We start from the raw sequence: 19843 nt of genomic DNA, 5'->3' as shown, positions 1-19843 counted from the left end.
AGTCATGTGTGCTTGGGAGAGGAAGATCACTTGGTAACAGCAAGGTCAGTGGGTGCATATGCTATTTGTTTCTGTGGTGACTCCACAGGTTCCTCAATGTACCCCAAAATAACATCCTCTGGGTCTCGCCACGTTCAGCAGAGCATACAAAACAAAGTCAGGTAGTACTTGAATAGGCTTCTGCAACTAAACTCGCTAAACCCCACCTGTTATGAAATGGGGAATTTAGATGCTAATGATTACCTCAGCATGGTGCTGGAGACAGAGGAACAGCAGTTACCAGTTACCTTTCACTCAGAAAGGAGAAAAAAGGGAAAAAAAAGAAGTTTCCTTCCTTGCAAGTGTAGATACCTTCACAAACTGTTAGGGACCGACCTTTCTTTAGGAGAAAAAGGGAGAGGAGAGGAACAAAGTGAGCAATCCGTTCCCCTCCCTAACACTATGTGGTATCCGCGATACCCACTGCCAATTCCCCCAGCTGTGTGTTTGTGGGATCGTAAGGGAAGAAGGAGAGTAACCCAGGGCTCACCATGGGCACTAACAACTTTAGCTTCGCAATGCTCTCTTGCCTGTAATTTAGTACATTGAGCCAGATATCTCACGGAAGAAAAGAGCTTCCAGTTTCAAAAGCTTTACTGGACTGCTCTTTCTTGGGAGATTTCTATTGACACTAAGATCCCACTGAAAGCACCTGAGGATCTCCTTGTTCCGAACAGAAAAAGGTGTTCCAAAAGGGAAAATACTCCATTAAGTATCCAAAGAATCTTATAGCCCACGTGTTCACCCAGATTTCAAGGCTAATATTAGAAAAGGGCAAATAATTTAGGATTTCACACATGTGCTTTTCCTCAGCCCCATATGATAATAAAAACCTCAAGGCTTCAGTCTGCTTATAAGGCTACACAGCAGAATCAAAACAACAGCAAAAAAACTAATCCCAAAACTATTCACTGTATATATCCTGAGGAAACCGCACTTGCACAATTTAAAATTGCTGGTCTAATGCTTCCTCTGAGCCTCAAATGGAAAAGTTATGAATATCTCTTACTCCTAATAAAATCCCACTTAAAAAAGTTGATATGAAATGACTCTTTTCCATGCTAGCAAAGCATACCCAGTCTATGAAGGACTTTGAGGTCTATGGAAATAAGGAGTTGAACATTATACAAACCAGCTGTAAAACACTAAAAGAGGTAAGCTTCTAAATTAAAAGTATTATTTTCATTTTTAAAAAAGTGATTAGTTTCCCCAGGCATGCAACTTGGCATTTGGATGAGGCTGAATTTTTCCAGGCAGTTTTCTCAAATAGCCCCAAGAAGCACAGATCATTTTGTGACGGCAGCAAATTTGGGTGCCCCATAAACAGCTAGAGATCAAAATCTTAAGCACCCTTATTTCTTAGGAAGCCTGATGCAGGAAAAGGTAGTTGGAGAAGAACGAAATCTTAAAAGCCCATCTGAACGTCCCATGAGACACACATTTGTACAGTCAGAGTAAGAATCTAATTTGCTCTCAGATTAGTCACACACTGAATGTGTCCCTGCCAGTGCCCAAGGTGGCTTGCCTTGCAAAGTGTATCTCAAGTATGGCACAGTAATCTGTGCTGCCGAGACACGGCATGCCAAACGGCCCTCCTCCTTTGCACCTCAACAGCAGATTCTTGAGCAGCACCGCAAAAGGCACCACTGCACAGAAGGAAAGCCAAAGACATGAAGCAATTACCTCTTTTTCCTCAAGGCCACACGATTCTCAAGATAGCTACTGTTATTGCACCATCAGTTATAAGCTCCTACGCAGGAGGTTAACGGCAGCTAACTCCCTTCACGCTTAACAGCGAGAACTGTTTCACAGAAATGGATAATCTTTACCATTTCTCCACCATTTTCCGTTTACAGTTTATAAATCGGTAGGCAGTCTTAACTCCTATCTGCAGATTTGTCTTCACACAGCTTTGCCTATAAACAGTCACCTCATTCTCTTCAGCAATCAGATTTTTTTCTAGTTAGGAGTTGCTGCTCCAGCTTCATCATGTCTTGCTCTGCAGTCACTCCAGAAGAAGTAAGCTAGAGATACACAATTAATTCAGATAGTCACCATGCGCCATGAGATCAGAGCTTTTATTCCAGTGCTTCCTGTTCACCTCTACCCCCTCTAAGTCCACCATTACATGTAGTTAGTATGACTTGCTCAACAGTCAGTAGTAGAGCTGTGTGTAGGATGGCAGCTCTACAGAAATGATCTCTGATGCACTTCTCTTTCTCCAGTGAAGTAAGTACAAGTGGTTTCTTTGGAACATTGTTCACGGTTTCCACAGTGGACATTGCAACACAAATCAGCTTTAGGATTTTCTACAGGAAATAAGTCATCTGCAACTGGAAAGTCACATGCTTACATCTGAAATAGTGCTACAGTTAAGCCAACGGATAGCCAAAAGGCAACTCTGCACAAGTGGTACTGTGTGGGAAGGAGACAGTTTAGTGTTTGGTAGGGGTGACAGAGTGACACCTTGTAGACCAAAGCCTCTCACTTGAGCACAGAAGAGTTACAGTGAAGGCTACCACACAGGAAGGAGCATCTTTAAGCATGAGTAGGTATAACCCAGAATATTACTATTTCAGCACATCAGCTGGACTTCACAGGACTAAGCATACTGATGTCAGCTTCTACTTAACAGTTAATATAGGCACCTGCAAAACCGTGTTCACCACCACTTTACTAAACCATGTGATGACACAGTATTATTCCCAGGTAGGGAGAAGACCTTAGTTACTGTAACAGCTCTGTGTCCAGATTTTGCTAGGGTAGTTCATCAGTATTCTGCGGTACTTCATGTGTATCAGAAGTTGGCTAGATTATTAAGAGACTCATGTAATGCAAGCTGTGGAGTCATTTATTTTCAAGATGGAAAATACACAAGGAATCTCCTCATAAATAAGGTTTTAAGTGGTTGGTGTTTTTGTTTGTTTGTTTTACTTATTCTAATTATGGGATACTGACATCTGAGTCTTTATGCAATTTTTATTTTACATAATAGTATTCAAATAAATGGAAAAGGGCATTCATGATTGAATGTTTTAAGGAAAGAACATATCAGGATGTGTAGGACTGTCAATATCAGAGAAAAGAATGGTGGCAAAGTTGGGCTAGCTTTAGATTTGCTTCCTTTTTCCTGGCTCCAAATAAGGCTAGGAAATGGGAGACTTGCAGAATCTTCTTTGGCTGCTAATTCATGCAGGAATGAAAATGGAACACTATCTGGGAGAAAACCCCAACCAGCTGTACTTCTTTGGGATCATGGAAAGCACAAAACATGAGAAAAACGCTAATTCTTGATAAACACAAACAACATGACACTCTGCATTACAGCAAACTTCAGGGAAAGGACAGTTAGAATTCACTTTTAAAAGACCAAGCTTCTAACTCATCAATAACATTAGATCTGTCAGAAAGAATTACACAGCTGTGATTCTTCATGGTTTATCTGTTTGAAAGAATTAGCTCTCTGAAGTATTGCTTTCATTGAAACAGTTTTCATTGCAAAGACTTTCGTGACTTGGCAATCTGAAGTATCTGGAGACTGTGTCAGTAATTCAAATACACGCATCAGACCATTTCCTTACTTATACCAGCTGTCCAAAAGGTTTTGGGAAAGTGATACTTGCTTTTTCCCCAAACATCCAATAATACAGAGCAGACATGCAGAAATACAGATATTTTGTACAGGGTACAAGCATGAAAGTGAAACAGGAAGGGAAGAACAGAAAAACAGACAGATCTAAGATTCAAGAGAGCTCTCCAAAGAAATGGCATATAGGCTGAAGAAGTTACCTCCTTTGGTTTGCATTGCAGCAGCATAGTTAGGCCTGACCTGAGATGATGTCCTTGTCAGTTTTCCTAGGGACCATGCAGATATTAAAAATAGTAATTAAAAAAAATAATTCAGATGAGTTCAGCAGATGAAGGGAGGTAGTGCTCCTCACGTCTCAGACACTGAATTCACAATCTCAATTCAGTCAGGATGAAGGCAGCACACTCCTTCGCACTTTGGCTCGCATGAGAAAGGAGAGATGCAGAAGCAACGGTCGCATTCCCTGAGCTGAGATGAGGGGATGTGGCTGCCTCAAGAACAACGCTGTTGGGCTCCAGAGAAGTTACATCAGCCACCACTGAGGTTGTCACTTATTTATGGGCTCTTAGGTGAGATTAGAAGTCATGGGGGAAAGGAAATAGACACCTTCCACCCCCAAAACTGACAGGATTTAGGGGTTTCTTAGGGAAAATAGCCTCACCATCACTATGCCAAATTAGACAGAAATGGAATTAAAAACATGAACGTCAACAGTGAGGTATCTGGAATTAGAAACCAAGACCCACCCGGTTCTCAGACCTTAATGTCTTAATTCAAACAACTTCAGGAAGAATCTTTTGTGCATCTCTCCTAGGAGCCATCACAATGAAGTCAGTGACTATGAGAAAGCAGATGATGAAATCATTAATATAGTATGTATACACACACATGAATTCCTTGGAAATAAATCTCAAGTTTTGAACCAAATAAGGATGAGAAATGATATTAAAAGGTACAGAAAATGTTCATCTGGACTGAAGTAATTTCTATTCATCTTGACCCATAAGTAATGAAGAGAGACGTTCAACTGAGCAGATGCTCTTGACCAAATTTTATTTCCTGTATTCCAAACTGGGATGTATAATGGGGCAAAACCAAAGAGAATCTGTGGCTGAAGAGAAGCACAAGCCCTCCAGCTACTTCATGGTGCTGCGTTTTCCCTCTGGACCAGGACCAGGCATGCCAGGTTCAGTAGGCAAGCAGGATGGTCAGCCATGGTATCCCAGACCCAGAGGTACTCACTGCTGTGCTGAGGTTCCTGGAGCTCGTGACATGGAGCATGACAGGGTTCCCACTGTGGCAAGAACCTCATGCATGAAACTTCATGAGTTGGAGACCTGATCAGTTAAGACCAATATTTTTCAATGTGCAAAGAACAAGCTGTAAACTAGGAAAATATTCTGATCACCTTATGGACAGGACTATCAGCTCAGCACAAAATTTACTGTGTTTCAGGTTGCCCACTAGAGGTATTCGATCTACAGTCAAGAATTTATCCCAGTCCTGATACTAACCTTTTCCAAAGTGATAACGAGGAAAAAAAAAAAACTTTCCAGGGCAGTAGGTAATTTTTGTGTTCATGCAAAGCTCTTCCTTTGGCCATCAAAAATGCCTATCACGTTATTCTGTTTGCTTTTTAGGCTACATACAATACCTTAACATTCAAACTGATACACCTTCTCTGTACAGCTTTAGTTTGGTGCATTGATGGAGTGAGAAGGTTCCTATTTTACAAGCACTGCCTAGCCAAGCTGTCACACAAAGCAAGCAGTGTAGCAAGAATGACTAATGAATAAATCTCAAAAAAAAAAGGGATGTAAAAGGATGTTTACAGATTTCCACATGGATGTGGTCTATTATGAAGCTATAACTTCCTATCTATTGAGTGTTTACTAGAAAGGCTGAGAATTAAGGTAGAGTCTTTTGTGGACAGGAAATGATCCAAGGAAAATTAAACAGATAGAGCAATTCACCATCAAAATGGGAGGAAACACTTTAACCACTAAATAACCAAAAGCTTACATGGTACTAGAATACTATTTAAAATTAGGAATAAAGATTTCTGTTAGTCATGTACTTTCTCAAGACCTTGTATGAGACTTTATTGAGCCCTCCTTTACTTGATCTGATGGCTATAAGTTCCAATGGGAGTTTGACACATTAACAGCTGTAGGATTAGATACATGCATAATTAAACACAAAAACACATGATCTGATATGTATGTTTTAAAAGCCTATTCATTTTAAGCATGATTGATGAGATAACCAGAGATACATCCACACTTAAAAAAAAAAAAAAAAGCATTACACACCCATACATGAACAGAGAACTTACAGGAAATAATATGCAGTAATATTTCAACCCTAGGCTCGCACCAAATGGTCAAAACACCACTTGATTTTTTCCTGTAAAAATGTCATGAAGCTGCTTTAATATAAACAGACAGCACTTAGCTTGGCAAAGAAAGATAGAATCCAGCAAGATTATATATTTAAAATTTCAATCTCTGTTTTATCAATTACAACCTAATCTAGATTTCAAACAGCAGAGTGATATGTTACGTGTAGCAATTTGAATCTAAATTCCACAGGAAAGGCACTTCCCATCTGCAGCTGAGCTCTCGGTACACACCCAACGGCTTCGTTCAAAATCTGCTCTTCGGCAGCCAGCAATAGCGCTGCACATGTAGCCATGCATGCAGCGAACACAAAGAGCTGTTAACTATTCATGATAAAGAGAACCTAGCACATGAAAAGGGACTGAAAAGGGTTACATGCAGCCATAGGTGCACTGCTCTTACAGAAGTACCCTGAAAGAATACCACAGAAGGGCCTTTTCACCAAAGAAATTGCACTGTCAATGCCTGGTTCAAGTCCCACTGATGTCAAATTAAGATCTGTCCATTAACTTCAGCAAGTTCCCCATCAATCTCCAGATTTTTGTTATTAAAATAGGATGGCAAAGAATCTAGGCCTAGCTTATAGCCGAGGCTGGCGGTTTTATCACCCTGCAACATGTAACTGCCTGCATCAAATCTTACATCGTCATAGGAGGGTTTATAGCCCTCAGTGCTGCGAAGGAAGCTCCACGCGGGAGTGGAGTATCACTGGTTCCGAACTGGATACGAGGCAGTTGTTAACGGTGCTGCTTTGATTTCCAGCTCCTGTATTACATTCATACAAGCAGAAGTTCATCATACATGCAAACATCGTGTAGGTCCTGTTACCCAACAAGCATATATTTTGGCCAAATTACTAAACTGTAAAATAATTTAAAAATATGCTAGCAAAGTTATTTTTCATTAACAATCACCGGACAGGGCATCAGAATATTCTGGGGAAAGAAAAAAAGGAAAAGGTTTAATTCTCACTCTCATTTCCATCCTTCCTCTTGTCACTCCAGAGCTAAGTAGTGTTAAGTTTTTGGCTTCCTTACCACAACAAAGCTGAGACTCCTCTATGTTTTTGCCTAGATAAATGTCAGCTTGACACACTACCAAGGAATGAAACTTGTGCTATCCATTTATATTCAGAAAGGCAATAAAAAAATATAAAATCAGGTTTTGATTTCAGATCACTGCCACTACAAAACAGCGAAAATGAAACAAAACCAAGTATCTAGTGACTTCGGGTTTATTTTAAAGTGGGCTCAATCTTAAAATTACACATCCAGCATGGTCAGAGACCAATAAACAATGGCAGCTCAAGAGAAGTGAGCGATTAGATCGTGAACCTATATATTGTAAATGATGAGAGATGCAAGTTTATCTAGGAGTTTCAAGTGTCATGGCCATTTGGAATTGAACTGAACATGAATACAAAGACAACTACAGTCCTTACCCAGATTAATGAGGAAACATTGTTTACTACGAGGGAAGAATACAGCCTCCTTCAAATGAACCCTCTGTCCTAAAATGCAGATTGCACTAGCATGACTACAAGGAAAATGTTTAACATAGACTTCTTTGTATATGGAAACATAATCTGTGCAGCCCAAATATCATGAACCTTGGGCCAGAAGTACCACTTTATGGTCCCAAATGCTATGTAATAACTTGTGGTAGCTTGTGAACTTCTACTAGAAGGTGTGTATTGTTTGTTAGCTATCCACAAGCATACTTTTATCCTGTGTTATAGTTGCAGGGTAGGATGGAGTTACCCAAGGCAAAGGCCTGAGCATTTATGCAGCAGTTGCTGCTCAGAAACCCATGAGCTGCAAGCACATACCCCAACTTACCCCATACTGACTTGTTTCCTCTTAATGCCTTGTTTCTCTTAAGTGGATAGTGCTCCCAACACTCATTTAATGAGGGCAATACTAAATAAAGATTGTGTTGAAAACACTTTTAAAAACTTTTGCGACCAATTTTTTTTTTTTTTTGCATGCATGCGCTGTTGGCAAATATCTTAGAAGTTAATTGCCCAGTTGGAAGTACACAAAAAGGACGAAAGTGTACTCATTAGGATACACAGAAAGAAAGCAATAAACAAAAGCTTCATGCATGCTTAACAGAAAATTTTGAGTTGTTCTTCATCTTGCTGGTCAAATTTAAAAATAAAATTACATCAACTCATTAGAACTCAGATTCAGAAACAAACCATTTAAAAGTACTTTAAAGGTTAAAAATAAGGTTTTAGACTCATACTAAAGATTTTTTAACTAAAAAGAGAAACCAAAATAAAAAAAAATCCCAGAGGCTTTAATTAAACACCTGAAGTGCTAATTTCTAGAATAAAATAGAAAGCCAGCTGGAAGCACTAATAAACATATTGCTAAATTAAAATTTATACATCAACAACATAAAGGTAATCTCCAGTGTGGTTCTCCCCAGAAAACAAACAAAACAAATCCATCCACTAAGAAACTGCTATACACAACAGTTTTTGTCCTTGAAAAACTTACAAATGGTTATGTTGCACAAAAATGGGGCAATCTAGCAGTAATTTTGGCAAAGGAAATGCCTCTCAAGTTGTGGCATTTCACATGCTTGCAGCCTGCAAGGCTCAGCCTAAGTTGCAGAAGACCAAGGTTGCATTCCTAGGCATAGAGAGAAGACTAGAAAAGCAACCCAAACCAATGAACTACTAGAGGTCAGACTGAATTAAGAGAAATCCCCTTGGCTTGTGCAATGAAATCTCACTGAGCCCCCAGAAGACATTTCCATGCTTACATGGACTGGTGAAGAAGTGAACAGAATTTAAATTTAATTTGGCCAAATCTAGCTCTGATTAGTGCTGCTGAAACACACACAATAAATTACTGAATTGCTTCAGTAGCCAAGATGATTCCAGCTTTCTTACAGCTGCCAGTGACGTGTAGTAGAAGCAGAGACCTTCAGTAAATACTTGAGTTTGGTGGAAAACACTGTTTCCCTTCTATCAAAGCCACACAAATTTGGCCTGAATAAATTCACAGGAGGAGGGGAGGAAGAAGCCGATGGTGACACAGAGACGCTGACTGAGAGGAAGAGTGGAAGCTGAGCTCCTCGTCTCGCTGCGCAATGTCCTAACGTGAACCACTAGATAAAAGGAGCCAATTCCGTCAAAGAGGCAAACACTTGCTGGAATTAAGCCCTTCATTTTGTTTCCCAGGACTAGAGAGGCCTGAGGACTCTAAAAAAATACAGACTGATGAGACCAGGATGATGAATAAGTCTTTACAAGAAAATTTGGGGGCAGGGAGGGAGAGCCCTTTCTCCAACATCAGGCACCACACAAGCCAGACGCATCTCTTGTCTCATTTTACAAACTAGTCATTAGTGTTGCACTGGTGTTCTCCTTCACAGCTACAGAGTTTAATTTCTGAATCTGACCTGCCGCTGCTGCAAGCTCCACCGGCAGTTTGCACCTCACGCGGGGTGGAACGAGCTTCCCCTCTGCACCGAGATACCAATCCAAGCTCACTACACTCTTTAACCATAAATTTTGTCTCCTCTGCCCAGCTGGCTTCCCAAGAGTTGTGATATTTAAGACTACTGACAGAAGAGAGGCAGCGGGGGCTTATTCACCCATCCGTTTTAGTGTGGTTGTCTCAGCTTTGCCCTGGGCTGTCGTGTCCAAGGACCTCATGCTTTCCCCTCCTTCCAGCTCATCACACCCTCCACAGAGGAAGAGGAGCCTCTTCTGTGGCTCTGGCCGCATGCCTCAGCACCAGCTGAGCCAAGCCATAACCACTGGCCTCATTTTAACAGGGTAAAAAAAAAAATCAAAGAGCTAGCCCAAGGCAAGAGCCTGACAGCACCAAGGAGTACATTAGCAAGTGCATTGCTAGAATCTCCCTAACAATCAGAAGCTGAAGTGCCAGACTTTACTCAGGCACCACACAAATACTACAAAATCAAGTGAAGAAAAATTCTGAAATAAGCTGTCTGAGGCAACATAATTTTTGTAATACTGTTTTCTGTATTATAAACCATAATGATACTTGTTTATAAAGTCATCTGTTTCAAAAGTTTGAAGCGGTAGGTTTACACAAAATTTTCTTTCAGAAAGTGGAAGTCTGGCAATTTTGACCTGATTTTGCCATTTATGTGGCGTCTGCAACACTGAATAAATAACCTGATGAAAGGAATCTCAGCTGAAGCCTATACTCTCTCATTTCCACTTCTTCGAGCTTATTCTGTAGCACTTCAGAGAGCTCCAAAACATCACAGTATCTCTATCCTATAAAATACAGTACAGACACAGCTGCTCCTTGGGATTTCAAAAATAATTAAAGGCAACATACAACAAAGGAAGTATGGAAGAAAGAAAAACGTGACAGAAGCAACATGAGTCCCTTGCAAACAAATACATGCACATTCAAGTCTGTTAAAAGGTGTACCTTTTTCCGTGTTACATGTTTATCTTGGCTACAAAGCTAATCTGATGGAATAACCCCAGAGCCCTTTTATTCCAAGAAAGCAACATGGCCAAGGTTTATCCATTTTGTTACAAATTTGCTACGTTTCAACACCCTCCCAGAATTTAAAGTCTTCCTGTTCTTTTAAAAAAATTGTGGCAGGGATAATGTCTGATTAAAATTAAAATAAATGCTGTGGTTTTGCTGAAAGTAGATTTGTATTTTACAGAATTAAGTTTACAACCATTGCTTGAGCTGTTCATTATTAGTGGCAATTCAGAAGCTTCCTAAGTTATATTAAGGAAAACACTGCCAAACAAATAAACAGCAGCAGCAAGCCCAGCCAAATAAAAAAAGGAAGGGAAGGCAGATTACTTCACTGTAGGAGGACCTGCCCCGACTTTCTGGAAGTCTAAAACCACCTGTAGTCTGTGCAGGAGGGCTCTGATGGAAAGGTCTCACCCTCCCTGCACATCACTGCTTTAACCCCGAGACACCCAGAAGGGCGAGGGGACATATCCACAGAAACATTTAGGCATGGAAATCAAGTATCACACATCACACACTCGCAGTGCCTGTCTGAACTCTATTAATAACATATGCACCTGATAAGGCAGAGGTTGCTTCTCCCCCAGCACACTGGTGCTCCTCAGAGAGGTGAGCTCCAGGACCTCCGCACACTTCTTGGTACCCAGGTCCCAGCGAGCTGCAGCCGGGAAATGGCACTTCAGGCAACACAACACTGAGAGGGAAACCCACAAACAGTCCCCTTCCCCCCACGGCACGCTTACAAGACAAAACCACTTCTTACAGGAATTGCCTGTATGTCCCACAAAGGAGCTGACAGAGGCATGACAGATGACTGACATCACCCCCCCCAAGTCTTCTCCCCCAGAGCAGAAAGTTACTTCTGAAGCACTTAAGTAATCACAAACAGAAAGCAATAGGGTAACATCAGGCTGGAGATGGAATAATTCATGCACGGATACCATACTAATGATTAAATATATTAACAAACCCATGTATTATTTATGGATGAAATGCATAACTTATCACCGCTACCGTCTAGAGCATTTACAGTTTCCAGAGTGAGGGAAATGCTTATGAAGCACAAGTAGTTTGTCATTTTATCAACAGCTTTCAAACCTCCAAAAATACTTTTTAACTACATCCATAAAAATTACAGACCACAGCCATGTTTGCCTTGTGATTACTTGAAAGCTAAATAAATCTTCTCTTTGAAGCAGAAACAAGGTTTTTGAAGTTTTTACCAAGTTTTTGGCCACAGATTTTATATATAACAGCACGGATTTAAAACTTATTATACCCCAACCAGGATTGTTTTTGGAAACACCCTGCTTGCTTCTTGGATGGGTTTCTGTTCGATTCAATCACAGTAATTGTACAGCTCTCATAGTACTCAGAACTAGTCAGGGAAACAAAGAATATTGCAGAAGTTTCCATTTATAGATCACTGGGCTACAGTTTAGTGATCTTGCAACCAGGAGTGGGAGAAGTCATTCTCTTCTTTTCAGTATCACATGGCAGAAGCAATTAGAAACAGCCTCAAATTACATGAATTCTCTTTTCCTGAATTCATATATGTGTGTGCGTATGTATACACATATATATATACACTCTTATCTTAAGCCTTTAGTTCACCCTCAAGTCCCCACTCTGAAAAACTAACACTACATTTACATCTTCAGTCCCATCTTTGCAATCAGAGACTTCATTAACTGCATGTATTCCCTGTGTTTTGTTTGGAAAAATTACTTCAGGACCACATCAGTCCTGAAGAAACAGAGGCCCAGATTAGCATCCCTTCCAGAAAAACCCATGTGAAGAGATGGCGCTTAACAACATCTGGCAGCTGCTGAACCATCCGGGCAGGTTAGCTGCTGGTGAAGGGAAGGTGGGACGTGACTTGTCTCATCTCTGGATATTGCAGTCCCTTAAGAGGCTCAAACTCAGGAAGAAGAGGCATTACGGAAATTAAGCCACAGTGGAAGGAATAAGTTTTCCTATAAGCAGGTAGCCTGCTGAAGTCGCCATCATGAGAAATCAGTGGGCCAGGAACATAGGTCCATTTCTCTGTACTCTGTTATTATGCAGCACAGCACCTAGCTCTGCTGTATTGCTGGTAATGGTGTTAGAAGGGTTATTAAACATCACGTGTAAGGTTTTATTACAGTCTAATTACAAAGGAGGTAAAAGAAGATTCTTTGTCTCCTTCCTGTCTCCTGTGGTATTAAAAAACCTTTCCAAAGCACCAGGATCTGGTTAAGTCAGAGACTAGCTACTGGATTTGTTGTGCCACAAGTATGATCCAGGTGTAGTAACTCTGGCTTTTGTTTAATATGGGGGAGGGAAAAAAAAAAAAGCAAAAAAAGAAAAAAAAAAAGCTGTGTGATGGTACCAGCAGAAAAGGAAGAAATGGCCCAAACTGAATTCTAACATGCAAATTTTAAATCCCAAACCTTAAGGAAAAAAAAGCAGCAATTTACATTTCGGGGTACCTGTAGCTTCCCAACACGTTGCTCTTCATTGCTTAGGAAACCTTTGCAACTGTGTAGACCTTTTGTGCTGAAGTTGTATGCGCTGAGTTCAGGCTGAGTTTTCTGAGGAGCTGCAGCCAAAACAACCCAGTCACTTCCAAGAATGTAGCTGGGCAAAAATAAAAGGAACCTTTTATTCAGAGAACACAGGGCATTGAATCTTGTCCCAGCGTAAATCCTTTTCACTCCCCAACTTGTGAGTACTTGAACTAGGAATCCCGAGGTGGCTCTTCCGCAGTGTTTTATCCATGGGTTCATATAAGTCAGGTGAAATAAAAACATTGTCCTGACCACTGTTTTGCAAAACCTACCCATTTAAAATTAGGCATGAGGGAATGGATGGCCAGTCTGCTAAATCGAGGGACAGAATTAAGACTTCAGTCATTTGATAAGCACAAGTTTCAACAGCACTTACTGGTACAAAAAGATAGTGTTGGGATGTGCAATACTTTCATCTCACAGATGTAACCAAGTTCAACTAAAGCCCATCAAGGACTCTTATCAGATGAAGCCTGAAGAGATACTTACTTGAAGGAGATTGGGGAAATATTTAAACTTGGTCCATGTAATTTGCTTGAGAAACTTTTGTTTCTACTCATCAAGGATATGAAGTCTATCTATAAAATATACTGTGTTCTACAGCTTCTTCCCTTCCATTCAAAAAGGCTGGTTCTCATTTTAATACAAAGCAGAATTAAACTGCAATCTCAGCTTAGCATTAATGGGGACAGCAAATATAGCATCCTAAGATAGAGTGCCTATAACATACATAACTTATCTGTACAGAACAAACTGGCAGAGCAGTTACATCTTTAGCAAACCAGACTCAATATAAAAAGGATTTACTTGCATGCAAGAACATTTGCAGTCTCTATGCAGTTCTACTTTGAATAGATTTAACATTTAACTAGTTCAACCACATTAATCCTTGAGCTCCAGACTCCTGGAAAAGTATTTATCATTTTTCATTTAGAAGTAAAAATGACATTTGCAGCAACAAAAGGTGGAATTTCAAAGAAATGTATGCAAATTTTAAAACATCACTATCTAAATAAATATGAAAACCTCCCAACTTTCTCAGAAAAGTAAGATTCATAGCAAAGCTAGACTTCTCTCATTTATATCAGAATGAGTTTTAAGCTTTAAAAGCCAGAACTTGGTGCAGCTTTTTCTTAGATAGGAAAGCCCATCATTTTTGAAGTGTCCCAATTGCAAAGGCTAAATTGCAGCAGTAATGATGAAATACTCCAGTCAGAAGGAGCTTTAGATTGAAAATTTAAATGAGAAATCAACTCAGTGCAGTTACTGATAATGCAAGTTAATTAAGAGCATTTCTGAACATTTGTCCTATTTCTTCACTGTGATTTCCAGGTTCGCTAAAGAGTTTCCTATTGTGCTGCACACCACGCTCCAGGCTACAGCAATAGCTGCCCTTTGTGCAACTCCTTTATTTGGTCCTTTGAATTTTAAAGTTTATCTTGAGATAAAAGCGTAGAGAAATGGATTAAAGGAAAGTGTGTTTTACTGCCATTATGCTTGCTTTCCTAATGGAGATGGGCAGATGGGTGTTGGTATGGCTAAATTCATCTCCAGTTGTCTCCCATTCCCTTCCACTATTTACTGCCCCCTCCCCTCTGCTGCAGACCACAGCCTTCCAAACCCCCCCAAATGCAAACCCCTCTCCCTCCAGTTGTTAATCCAAGAAAGGAAGAGACCATGAAGCAATTGAGAACAAAGACAAGAGCCCTAAGCCTGTACCTCCCTCACCCCAAGCTAGTTAAAAAGACGCACAAGTGTTTTGACATTTTACCATGTGTACATACGGACCAGCAGGCAGAGAGGTTGCCATCTTTTCTTATCCTGAGTAACTCCTATGTAAATCGCCATGGCACCTGGCCCACAGTTCTGGTTCGGCGAAGTATAACTTGCTCTTCACCTTGATGTAACTTTGTCTCTCTCGCAGAGGGAGAACTCACACAACAGCTCCACCATCACTGTGGCGGGCAAAATTTCCTTGGAAGCCAAAGCATCCTCTCTGCTTTAGACAGACATGACAGATAACTCTGCCTTCTACAACAGGGTCTGATTCTTCAAAAATAACTCATGCATTGGTTTGTGAAACCGAGTCTTAAAGTGTGTCTCCTATCAGCTTCATCAGACCCCCCCCCCCAATACACTGCAGCCCCAGTAAGTCCAGGTCTTCTCCCATTCCCTGGAGAGCTGCAGGAGAAAGGAGGCTGCGTCCTGCTCCCCAAGTGGAAAATCCCCATCCCTCTCCAGCAGGTAGCACTCTACCTGCCTGTCACTACCTCTTTCCAACAACTTGTCTTGAAGAACCATAGCAGCTTGAATGAGTCTCAACTGACTACTGGGTCTGAACTCAGATATTCCTTCGTTGCCCAAATCTTTTCCCTCACACTTTACCCAAAGCACCTTTCTTTTTTTCCTTTTTTTTTTTTTTTTACTCTCCCAGGCAGACCTCAGACAAATCCAATGTATAGCAACTTTCGCTCTCTGTACTACATTCAATTTGCATCTCCCAGATAAAAATTCTCATCTTTTCTCCCACCAGTTGAAACTTCTGCTGCCAACTCTCCTAGCCCTCTTAATCAAGCATGTTTATCAATGTACTTGCAAGTATTCACTCTGCAAACGTACGTGCTTGGTAAAGCAAAGGTACACGTAGGAATAAGTTGCCGAACAGAATTGCAACTTGAATGAGATATTAACCTCCCTCCTGCTTCTCTCTCCCCAGTTCAACCCCTCTCCAAGGGCTTGTATGCTCCTTCTGCCTGCAGCCACCTCCATGCCTCTTTATCTAAGCCGTTGTGTCCTCAGCTTGGTTCAGCCTTTCCATATGTCAGCATCTTCAGCTCTCCCTCACCAGCCTCATGCTCAGACTAGGATAATGCAAAAAACATTTTCCCACTCTTTAAGGACAACCCAGGAAAAACAAAAAGTTCTGCCCTGCCACACCCCAAGCAGGCACATTCTGAAATATCAAAATGCGTACTACTACATTTAATTATAACACAACCAAACAGCTTTCTGGTCAATGAACTTACGGCATCTCTGGTGGTTTTGTTAAAAATTGGCTTCAGTCCACTCTCATCTCTATTACACAGTACTGCAGGTTTTATGCTTGTTTCAAGGGTATGTTTTTTGCTTCAGCTTCAACATTTCTGCTTTCTGCAGACTCTTTCCTGTCCTGGCTGTATTTTGTGTCTCCACCACCTCCTCCCTAGAACCTTTTCTCAACCTTTATTGAAACCCCCCCCCCCCCATATTCTCTTCCTCGCCTCACCCATGCTCAGACAGACGCCCACTGAAACTCCCAGGCTTGCTTGCGATCTGCCTGCTGCCCACTCTGCTTGAGAGCACTCCCAGGCAGCTCTGCTCCCCCAGGCTCCCGGTAACACACGCTGCGGGGGGGAAGCAAGCCCACCTAGACACCGCTGCTCTTTCTCCTTTACCTTCGAAGAGCAGCACTCCACCAGAGTTATATTTCCTTTGAGAAAAGGGCTGGCTGCAGCTATGCTTTCCCAGACAGGATCAGTCCACCCCAAGTAGAGAAACAGGTTTTATTTCCAAGCAAATAAACAACCTCCACTGAGGATGGGAGGAAAGGAGCACAGAAAAGGAAATATTGCACACATACCGTTTCTGGTAAATCTTTGTCACTGGATTTTAATTTCTTTGCTCCATGCAAAGCCCACGCTACCAATTCACTTAAATGTTATTTTGTTTGCAAGAAACAGCATCTTCTTCCTCAGCACTGATTTCCTGACTTTGGCAGAATCGTAGAAGGGTTCAAAGTCCCTTTACTGTCCACTTCCTTAGCAAGCATGAAGCTTTCGACTTAACCACTTCAGCTTTCTGTGAGCTCTAAAAATCAGGAGATATACTACTAAAATGCAACTTGCTTGCAAGTAGGCACAGAAAGGATAAAGTGGAATAAAAACCCGCAAGTAATGGTTATTTCAAGGCTCATGGCTGGTGCTAAGATCCCTCATTTTGTGGATAAATACTACTTTTTCTTCCAAGATTGAACAGCACAAGCAACATCTCCCCAGACTGTTCCACTAATGTCATTTTTTCCCTGAACACAAAGTAAATCAATGTGGTTTTCGCTCTGGTTCACTCCCTGACCCCTCCAACAGAGCAGCGGTCAGACACTCCAACCAGCCTGGGTTGCAGTGATTTTTGGGAGTGGAAACAGTACATTGCTATCGCAGGCCAGTGGATTGGTGGGGGAGAGGAGAAACATATACAGATAAATTGAAATCCCTTTTTTTAATCCTTTTTATCCTTAAAAGTGTTTGGAAATCATACAGAGCTGGCATTTCCTTCTTGTAGGCTTCAGCGGAGTTTTGCAAGCAAGATTTTCATTGTACTGAAACACAAGAAGATTGAAGTGTGGGCTTCATCGAGCTCCACGGGTAGAATGAAAGTGGTCTTAATAAAACAACAGATGGCAGATGGCAGAAAATTTCAGTTATTAAAAAAGTGAAACCCTCAATACTGTGGGCATCTATCATCTTTTCACAGCGTTTTTGTGGCATGGATGCTTTGGTCACACAATAGTACAATATGTACTATTGTAATCTTGCTTAAAAGCATCTTTCCTGGACTCTGAGGCAAGTGGACTAGAGCTGTATTTCATACTTTTTTTTTTATTGAATAATTTTTTCTTCACATGCTGTTTTAACAGATGAGTGCTTCCAAAATGAATTGCAAAATGACTACATCTTCACAAACACACACTACTGCAGTGAACCAGCACAAAACCAGCACACTAACAATCTTAAATATAAACAAGCACAAACACAGAATAAGACCAAAGGACTGGACGGTCCATTTGGGAAACACTCCCTGCAGCTGGAGTGAGAGAAGCTCCACGCAGCGCTAACATCTGCACAAGCTGGAGGGAGAATTTATTTCCCCCTCTCCCCAGAAAGAAACAGAGAAAGAGGGAGAAGAGGAAATGGCAGACAGCAGATAATCTCTATTTTACACTGACAGACAAAATGACAATGGAAAAGACCACTGTCCTCTGGAGACCGCAGGAAACCAGTCACAGGATGTGCCCCTTCCAATTCAGTAGGTTAAGTGGACGCTCTGGCTGCTTGTGTTCTGAAATACAAATGGATTTTTCTTAAAGTTGCAACCACAAGCAGCATCACATTTTGCTGACCCTCTTACTATTTGTATGTTAAGAACATGAATGTATTCTTAAATAAATATATGTATATTTCAGTCTAGAAGCAATGATACAAACCTGTTTGATATACATATAGCACTCATGACCTGGTTTACTTTGTTTCATTAAGCCCAAAGAAGAAAACCTCTCACAGACCTATCTGACCTGTTTGGTTTTTTTTCTTTTTAAAGAAGAAAAAACAAAATTGCAAATCCAAATTCCATCAAAAGGCTTTCATATAACCTTTTCTAAGAGCACAGTATAAATGTTTGCCTACCTCTCAAAATGTCATCAATGTTGTGTTGGGGACACACAGTATGGGCATTGAACCAGCTTTTATTAATACAATAATGTTAATGGCACAGGAAATGGTTGGGGTTTTTTTCTTTTCTTTGGACTCCTTAAAGAGTTTAATCAAGTGTCCAAATACTTCTGACCAAGGGCTTTTCAGGTTTTTCAGTGGAATTTTTTGCTTTTTTATTATAATTCATAAGCAGCTTATACAAGCACACCAGGGATTATATGAATCAAATGCTATTTTGTGGTTTTAAAAACATTTTTACTTCAAATCAAAATCAATTGCCAAGCAAGATCTCCTCTCCCCTGACCTCCACTCACAATCCTTTCCCCTTTCCTTCTAACAAACAAGGTGGTAGTAACAAAACAAACAAAAAAAAAAGGAAAAAAATTACTCTTCCCCCTGTAAATAAAATAACTTTTCAAAACTCTATCTGATAATTTATCAAGTCTGTCACGCTTAATTTAAAAAGTCATTATAACACTGAAAACCAGAGTTTAAAAAAAACCAAAGAACTTAACTTTTCTTTTTTATTCATATTTATAAAATTTTTCTGACTGCCACATTGCCAGCTGTTCAATGACTGCCTTTATGCCTTATATTTCTTTGCACTCTGTCAGTACAAATGACGAAAAAATTTCAATGCACATTTAGCAAAGGATTAATCTACAAACACCTCATTTAGCAAGTGAAAGTCATATGTGGTTTCTTCCTTGCATGTCTTCTGTGCATCCTATAATATTCCTTACCAGCACAAGTGCATTTCATAGTATCCTATCACCCCTATTACAAGCATTCCAGAGATTTATATATTACCCTGAAGTCTCTTGCTGAGAGTCAGAAAAGGATGACGATGACTTGATGAGTTTGTGCTTTGACACGCAGGGGGGGCCTCCAAACAGTTTTGAAAAAGTGTTTTACCCACTTATTTTTAAACAGAAGATAGACTAGGTTATAAAGTTAAGAGAAATTAACCTGAGAGCATTAACTCTCAAATGAGATGAGGGAAGTGAGATCATAGGACTGGAGCTCTTCACAGAAATTCATGAAAAGGGGTGGTGATGGTTAATTAAGATTGTGCTGATAAGTGCCAAAAGTCAAGTTCTCAATTTCCCCTACACCTTTCAAGTATAATTAGGTTTAAAATAAAACAGAGCAACAGTGCTGACAGACACAGGATCGCTTGTTTATGTTCTGACTCTGCTTTGTGTTACCTGCAAAGGACAGTAAAGTTTAATATATATCCATTAAAGAGTTGCTTTGCATTCTTTAACTGAAGAGCTCTTAGCATGGTACAGACCAGACTCCTAACTACTGA

The 19843-nt window shown here is 40.5% G+C and overlaps 1 protein-coding gene across 7 annotated transcripts in view; it reads right to left on the bottom strand.

Moving 5' to 3' along the window:
- Window positions 1-19843, bottom strand: part of FYN (FYN proto-oncogene, Src family tyrosine kinase) — a 140612-nt gene that overhangs the window by 100714 nt on the left and 20055 nt on the right. For 4 of the 7 annotated variants that reach the window (XM_049817872.1, XM_049817877.1, XM_049817876.1 and 1 more), the window contains exon 2: window positions 12989-13136. The exons of 2 other annotated variants lie outside the window; for them this stretch is intronic. The gene's annotated coding sequence lies outside the window, so the exon portion shown is untranslated. Of the gene's footprint in view, window positions 1-11074; window positions 11177-12988; window positions 13137-19843 lie in introns of those variants that run through there. One more of the 7 variants, XM_049817874.1, reaches the window with a different exon arrangement.

This window comes from Accipiter gentilis, chromosome 15 (assembly GCF_929443795.1).
Source record: "Accipiter gentilis chromosome 15, bAccGen1.1, whole genome shotgun sequence".
In the NCBI taxonomy this organism is placed as follows: domain Eukaryota; kingdom Metazoa; phylum Chordata; class Aves; order Accipitriformes; family Accipitridae; genus Astur; species Astur gentilis.
This window is presented reverse-complemented; position numbering and strand designations above follow the sequence as displayed.